This window comes from Salvelinus alpinus, chromosome 32 (genome assembly GCF_045679555.1).
Source record: "Salvelinus alpinus chromosome 32, SLU_Salpinus.1, whole genome shotgun sequence".
In the NCBI taxonomy this organism is placed as follows: domain Eukaryota; kingdom Metazoa; phylum Chordata; class Actinopteri; order Salmoniformes; family Salmonidae; genus Salvelinus; species Salvelinus alpinus.
The window spans coordinates 30742439-30749678 of NC_092117.1; the positions used below are offsets into that span (position 1 = coordinate 30742439).

Here is a 7240-nt window from a genome sequence, read left to right on the forward strand (position 1 = left end):
TTCAAGGTAAAAAAGTCTCATATTGGATAAAACTGCAGCAAGGGTAAAAAGGTGTGCTGAAACGCATGCTGTCTGACTTAAAAACAACACCTCGTCTATATACTAAAAATGTGTGCATTACTATAAAGGGAATAGGGTGCAATTTTTTTAGGGGGTGGATCAGCTTTAATATTGCAAATAGATTGTGGCTTATATCAGTGTAATTGTCTGCATCATTTCCAATCCTCTTTTTTATAAATATATATATATCATTTTAAATATATATACTGTATACAATTTTATATATTTTGCTGTATTATTTTCCCCTAACCCTACCACCCCTCCTCTAACTGGAGTAAACTAATGGACAACAACACTTAGGCTATTACAGTACTTCCAGCGTATTCAAGACACAGTATATTTTACATTAGTTATCTTGTTTTTTAGTTGTTTTTAGTCCCACGATGCTCTTTTTCACAATCTATACTGTAGTCTAGCTCTCATCTCTAGACATCATCCATTCCATTATGGAGTGATCATCAGCGTCATCATTATCGCTAAACCCTATTTCTCACACCTCTCCAATCAATAAAACCGTGAGTTTGCAGCTCAGACATTTTGTAGACGGAGACAGAGGCCTAAAACTGAGGCTTCATTCCAAACAACCACCATCTCCTTCCAACAAAACTAAACACTGAAGAATCTCTTTTAGATCTGGGAGAAAATTACATATATTCCTGAATGCCCATATGAGTACTGGATGCTAGGCATCTCCAGATAGGTAGCTAACTCAGGGCCCCTACAACTGTTGTAGGCATCTCCAGATAGGTAGCTAACTCAGGGCCCCTACAACTGTTGTAGGCATCTCCAGATAGGTAGCTAACTCAGGGCCCCTACAACTGTTGTAGGCATCTCCAGATAGGTAGCTAACTCAGGGCCCCTACAACTGTTGTAGGCATCTCCAGATAGGTAGCTAACTCAGGGCCCCTACAACTGTTGTATGCATCTCCAGATAGGTAGCTAACTCAGGGCCCCTACAACTGTTGTAGGCATCTCCAGATAGGTAGCTAACTCAGGGCCCCTACAACTGTTGTAGGCATCTCCAGATAGGTAGCTAACTAAGGGCCCCTACAACTGTTGTAGGCATCTCCAGATAGGTAGCTAACTCAGGGCCCCTACAACTGTTGTAGGCATCTCCAGATAGGTAGCTAACTAAGGGCCCCTACAACTGTTGTAGGCATCTCCAGATAGGTAGCTAACTCAAGGCCCCTACAACTGTTGTAGGCATCTCCAGATAGGTAGCTAACTCAGGGGCCCTACAACTGTTGTAGGCATCTCCAGATAGGTAGCTAACTCAGGGCCCCTACAACTGTTGTAGGCATCTAGTCCAGATAGGTAGCTAACTCAGGGCCCCTACAACTGTTGTAGGCATCTCCAGATAGGTAGCTAACTCAGGGCCCCTACAACTGTTGTAGGCATCTAGTCCAGATAGGTAGCTAACTCAGGGCCCCTACAATTGTTGTAGGCATCTCCAGATAGGTAGCTAACTCAGGGCCCCTACAACTGTTGTAGGCATCTCCAGATAGGTAGCTAACTAAGGGCCCCTACAACTATGCTAGGCATCTGGTCCAGATACTGTAGGTATCTAACTAAGGGCCCCTACAACTATGCTAGGCATCTGGTCCAGATACTGTAGGTATCTAACTAAGGACCCCTACAACTATGCTAGGCATCTGGTCCAGATACTGTAGGTAGCTAACTCAGGGCCCCTACAACTATGCTAGGCATCTGGTCCAGATAGGTATTTAACCCTACAACGGGGGCAACCAGCCAGTACTCTGCCATCATCTGAAGTACAATAGCGTTGAGCTGGGATTTAGATAAAGAGACTTGATCTGTCAGTGATCTGGCTGTAACAGATCTAGTTCCTGTGTGGCTCAGTTAAAGCACAGTGCTAGAAACACCAGGGTGGTGAGTTCGATTCCCGCACTGTTCTGTAAATCGATTTGGATACAAGCATCTGCTAAATGTAATATTTTATATATATTAACATGAAACATAGAAGGTGTCATAGACTCAGAACATAAACCTTGAGTCATTTGGTCAGATGTAGTCTGTCCACTAGAGATTACAACAGAGGTAGGTAACATATTTACAGTACTCCTCATTAGAAACCAGAGGTAGGTAACATATTTACAGTACTCCTGCTTAGAAAACACAGAGGTAAGGTAACATATTTACAGTACTCCTGTTTAGAAAACACAGAGGTAGGTAACATATTTACAGTACTCCTCATTAGAAACCAGAGGTAGGTAACATATTTACAGTACTCCTGCTTAGAAAACACAGAGGTAGGGTAACATATTTACAGTACTCCTCATTAGAAAACACAGAGGTAGGTAACATATTTACAGTACTCCTGCTTAGAAAACACAGAGGTAAGGTAACATATTTACAGTAATCCTCATTAGAAAACACAGAGGTAGGTAACATATTTACAGTACTCCTCATTAGAAACCAGAGGTAAGGTAACATATTTACAGTACTCCTGCTTAGAAAACACAGAGGTAGGGTAACATATTTACAGTACTCCTCATTAGAAACCAGAAGTAGGGTACCATATTTACAGTACTCCTCATTAGAAACCAGAGGTAAGGTAACATATTTACAGTACTCCTCATTAGAAAACACAGAGGTAAGGTAACATATTTACAGTACTCCTCATTAGAAAACACAGAGAGACAGCTAGACTAGGAATAACACCCAGGCTTCACAGTTGTCAAAATATCCCCTGAATCCGTAAGGGGGCCATATTTTGACGACGTGCAGAAACACAGCCTATAAATAGCTTGTGAACACAGCACTGGATAACCTGAGCTCCAGATATACACAGACAGAGAACGGAACAATCTCTCCATCACCCTATAGTTATGACCTCATCGGTTGTTTTAACATCAACTACTCCTTCAGAGGAAAACATTGACATGATGAAGCAGAATAATCTTTGCTCTCTCTGATAGTAATAATAGTTACTATGGGAAAGTGTTTGTTATGGTTTACCAGGCTTGTGGCTAAAACATTGATGTGCCTTGTGAAATATACATCAATAATGTCAAATGTGGCACTAACAAAATGCAATTCACAGTTTTAGACCCAAATGGGCTAATGTGGGCCACCCTGTCACACAGACCAGCCTATCAATCAGCCTGTAAATAAGTCTGCTGTCAGCATGTGCATTTACAGTGGGGAGAACAAGTATTTGATACACTGCCGATTTTGCAGGTTTTCCTACTTACAAAGCATGTAGAGGTCTGTAATTTTTATCATAGGTACACTTCAACTGTGAGAGACGGAATCTAAAACAAAAATCCAGAAAATCACATTGTGTGATTTTTAAATAATTAATTTGCATTTTATTGCATGACATAAGTATTTGATACATCAGAAAAGCAGAACTTAATATTTGTTACAGAAACCTTTGTTTGCAATTACAGAGCTCATACGTTTCCTGTAGTTCTTGACCATGTTTGCACACACTGCAGCAGGGATTTTGGCCCACTCCTCCATACAGACCTTCCCCAGATCCTTCAGGTTTCGGGGCTGTCGCTGGGCAATACGGACTTTCAGCTCCCTCCAAAGATTTTCTATTGGGTTCAGGTCTGGAGACTGGCTAGACCACTCCAGGACCTTGAGATGCTTCTTACGGAGCCACTCCTTAGTTGCCCTGGCTGTGTGTTTCGTTTCGTTGTCATGCTGGAAGACCCAGCCACGACCCATCTTCAATGCTCTTACTGAGGGAAGGAGGTTGTTGGCCAAGATCTTGCGATACATGGCCCCATCCATCCTCCCCTCAATACGGTGCATTCGTCCTGACCCCTTTGCAGAAAAGCATCCCCAAAGAATGATGTTTCCACCTCCATGCTTCACAGTTGGGATGGGTTCTTGGGGTTGTACTCATCATCCTTCTTCCTCCAAACACGGCGAGTGGAGTTTAGACCAAAAAGCTCTATTTTTGTCTCATCAGACCACACGACCTTCTCCTATTCCTCCTCTGGATCATCCAGATGGTCATTGGCAAACTTCAGACGGGCCTGGACATGCGCTGGCTTGAGCAGGGGGACCTTGCATGCGCTGCAGGATTTTAATCCATGATGGCGTAGTGTGTTACTAATGGTTTTCTTTGAGACTGTGGTCCCAGCTCTCTTCAGCTCATTGACCAGGTCCTGCCGTGTAGTTCTGGGCTGATCCCTCACCTTCCTCATGATCATTGATGCCCCACGAGGTGAGATCTTGCATGGAGCCCCAGACCGAGGGTGATTGACCGTCATCTTGAACTTCTTCCATTTTCTAATAATTGCACCAACAGTTGTTGCCTTCTCACCAAGCTGCTTGCCTATTGTCCTGTAGCCCATCCCAGCCTTGTAGAGGTCTACAATTTAACCCTGATGTCCTTACACAGCTCTCTGGTCTTGGCCATTGTGGAGAGGTTGGAGTCTGCTTGATTGAGTGTGTGGACAGGTGTCTTTTAAACAGGTAACGAGTTCAAACAAGTGCAGTTAATACAGGTAATGAGTGGAGAACAGGAGGGCTTCTTAAAGAAAAACTAACAGGTCTGTGAGAGCCGGAATTCTTACTGGTTGGTAGATGATCAAATACTTATGTCATGCAATAAAATGGAAATTAATTACTTAAAAATCATACAATGTGATTTTCTGGATTTTTGTTTTAGATTCCGTCTCTCACAGTTGAAGTGTACCTATGATAAAAATTACAGACCTCTACATGCTTTGTAAGTAGGAAAACCTGCAAAATCGGCAGTGTATCAAATACTTGTTCTCCCCACTGTATGTTGTTTATCTGGGGGTAGAAATCTAAGTCAAAGCTTTTGACTGCCAATTCAATCTTTTTTGGGGGGACAATTCTTATTTACAATAACGGCATACCCCGGCCAAACCCGGACGACGCTGGGCCAATTGTGCACCGCCCTATGGGACTCCTAATCATAGCCAGATGTTATACAGCCTGGATTTAAACCAGGGACTCTTGCACTGAGATGCAGTGCCTTAGACCGCTGCGCCACTTGGGAGCCTAATAATGTAAACATTAACATCATTTGGAAGTCTTTGTTGCATACAGTAATAACCTCGCAATGTTGACATAAAAACATGGTTAAACAGCAGTGAGTATCAGTAGAGTGGTTAAACAGCAGTGAGTATCAGTAGAGTGGTTAAACAGCAGTGAGTATCAGTAGAGTGGTTAAACTACAGTGAGTATCAGTAGAGTGGTTAAACTACAGTGAGTATCAGTAGAGTGGTTAAACAGCAGTGAGTATCAGTAGAGTGGTTAAACAGCAGTGAGTATCAGTAGAGTGGTTAAACAGCAGTGAGTATCAGTAGAGTGGTTAAACAGCAGTGAGTATCAGTAGAGTGGTTAAACAGCAGTGAGTATCAGTAGAGTGGTTAAACTACAGTGAGTATCAGTAGAGTGGTTAAACAGCAGTGAGTATCAGTAGAGTGGTTAAACAGCAGTGAGTATCAGTAGAGTGGTTAAACAGCAGTGAGTATCAGTAGAGTGGTTAAACTACAGTGAGTATCAGTAGAGTGGTTAAACAGCAGTGAGTATCAGTAGAGTGGTTAAACAGCAGTGAGTATCAGTAGAGTGGTTAAACAGCAGTGAGTATCAGTAGAGTGGTTAAACTACAGTGAGTATCAGTAGAGTGGTTAAACAGCAGTGAGTATCAGTAGAGTGGTTAAACAGCAGTGAGTATCAGTAGAGTGGTTAAACTACAGTGAGTATCAGTAGAGTGGTTAAACTACAGTGAGTATCAGTAGAGTGGTTAAACTACAGTGAGTATCAGTAGAGTGGTTAAACTGCAGTGAGTATCAGTAGAGTGGTTAAACAGCAGTGAGTATCAGTAGAGTGGTTAAACAGCAGTGAGTATCAGTAGAGTGGTTAAACAGCAGTGAGTATCAGTAGAGTGGTTAAACAGCAGTGAGTATCAGTAGAGTGGTTAAACAGCAGTGAGTATCAGTAGAGTGGTTAAACAGCAGTGAGTATCAGTAGAGTGGTTAAACAGCAGTGAGTATCAGTAGAGTGGTTAAACTACAGTGAGTATCAGTAGAGTGGTTAAACAGCAGTGAGTATCAGTAGAGTGGTTAAACAGCAGTGAGTATCAGTAGAGTGGTTAAACTACAGTGAGTATCAGTAGAGTGGTTAAACAGCAGTGAGTATCAGTAGAGTGGTTAAACTACAGTGAGTATCAGTAGAGTGGTTAAACAGCAGTGAGTATCAGTAGAGTGGTTAAACTGCAGTGAGTATCAGTAGAGTGGTTAAACAGCAGTGAGTATCAGTAGAGTGGTTAAACAGCAGTGAGTATCAGTAGAGTGGTTAAACTACAGTGAGTATCAGTAGAGTGGTTAAACTACAGTGAGTATCAGTAGAGTGGTTAAACTACAGTGAGTATCAGTAGAGTGGTTAAACAGCAGTGAGTATCAGTAGAGTGGTTAAACAGCAGTGAGTATCAGTAGAGTGGTTAAACAGCAGTGAGTATCAGTAGAGTGGTTAAACAGCAGTGAGTATCAGTAGAGTGGTTAAACTACAGTGAGTATCAGTAGAGTGGTTAAACAGCAGTGAGTATCAGTAGAGTGGTTAAACTACAGTGAGTATCAGTAGAGTGGTTAAACAGCAGTGAGTATCAGTAGAGTGGTTAAACTGCAGTGAGTATCAGTAGAAAGGTTAAACAGCAGTGAGTATCAGTAGAGTGGTTAAACAGCAGTTAGTATCAGTAGAGTGGTTAAACAGCAGTGAGTATCAGTAGAGTGGTTAAACAGCAGTGAGTATCAGTAGAGTGGTTAAACAGCTACTGTGGTTGAGTAAAGCTTGTACACTTGCCAACAATATAAATGGACATTTAATGTACCACAGTGTGCCTGTTGTTGATTAAAGCATGTTAAAGTGCATGAATTGCCTGTATGTACGGGTTCGTCTCTTCCAATACAACATATATACACAACCTGCATTGTGTGTTTGAGTAAAGAAGTTCAAGTGCATGCTGTAGAAAATGGAATCTTACCGCGTTGTGTGTCTGTGTCTGTCCAACCAGGATGAGGAGGTTGGAGGAGATGATTGACAGGCAGAAGTTGATTAGGATGATGGACCGCTCAGACCGGATATATCTGGAATAACGGGAAGTACTGGATCAACAAATAAAAAATGACAATCAACATAACACCACAACAATCACCAATCAACATTCTTCCAT

The 7240-nt window shown here is 42.1% G+C and overlaps 1 protein-coding gene across 1 annotated transcript in view; it reads right to left on the minus strand.

Annotated features, from left to right (window-relative positions):
* LOC139562217 (adhesion G protein-coupled receptor B3-like) overlaps positions 1–7159 on the minus strand; it is a 72611-nt gene extending 65452 nt beyond the window's left edge. The window contains exon 1 of the mRNA XM_071379705.1: positions 7052–7159. The gene's annotated coding sequence lies outside the window, so the exon portion shown is untranslated. The remainder of the gene's footprint in view (positions 1–7051) is intronic.
* Positions 7160–7240: the final 81 nt, after the last annotated feature.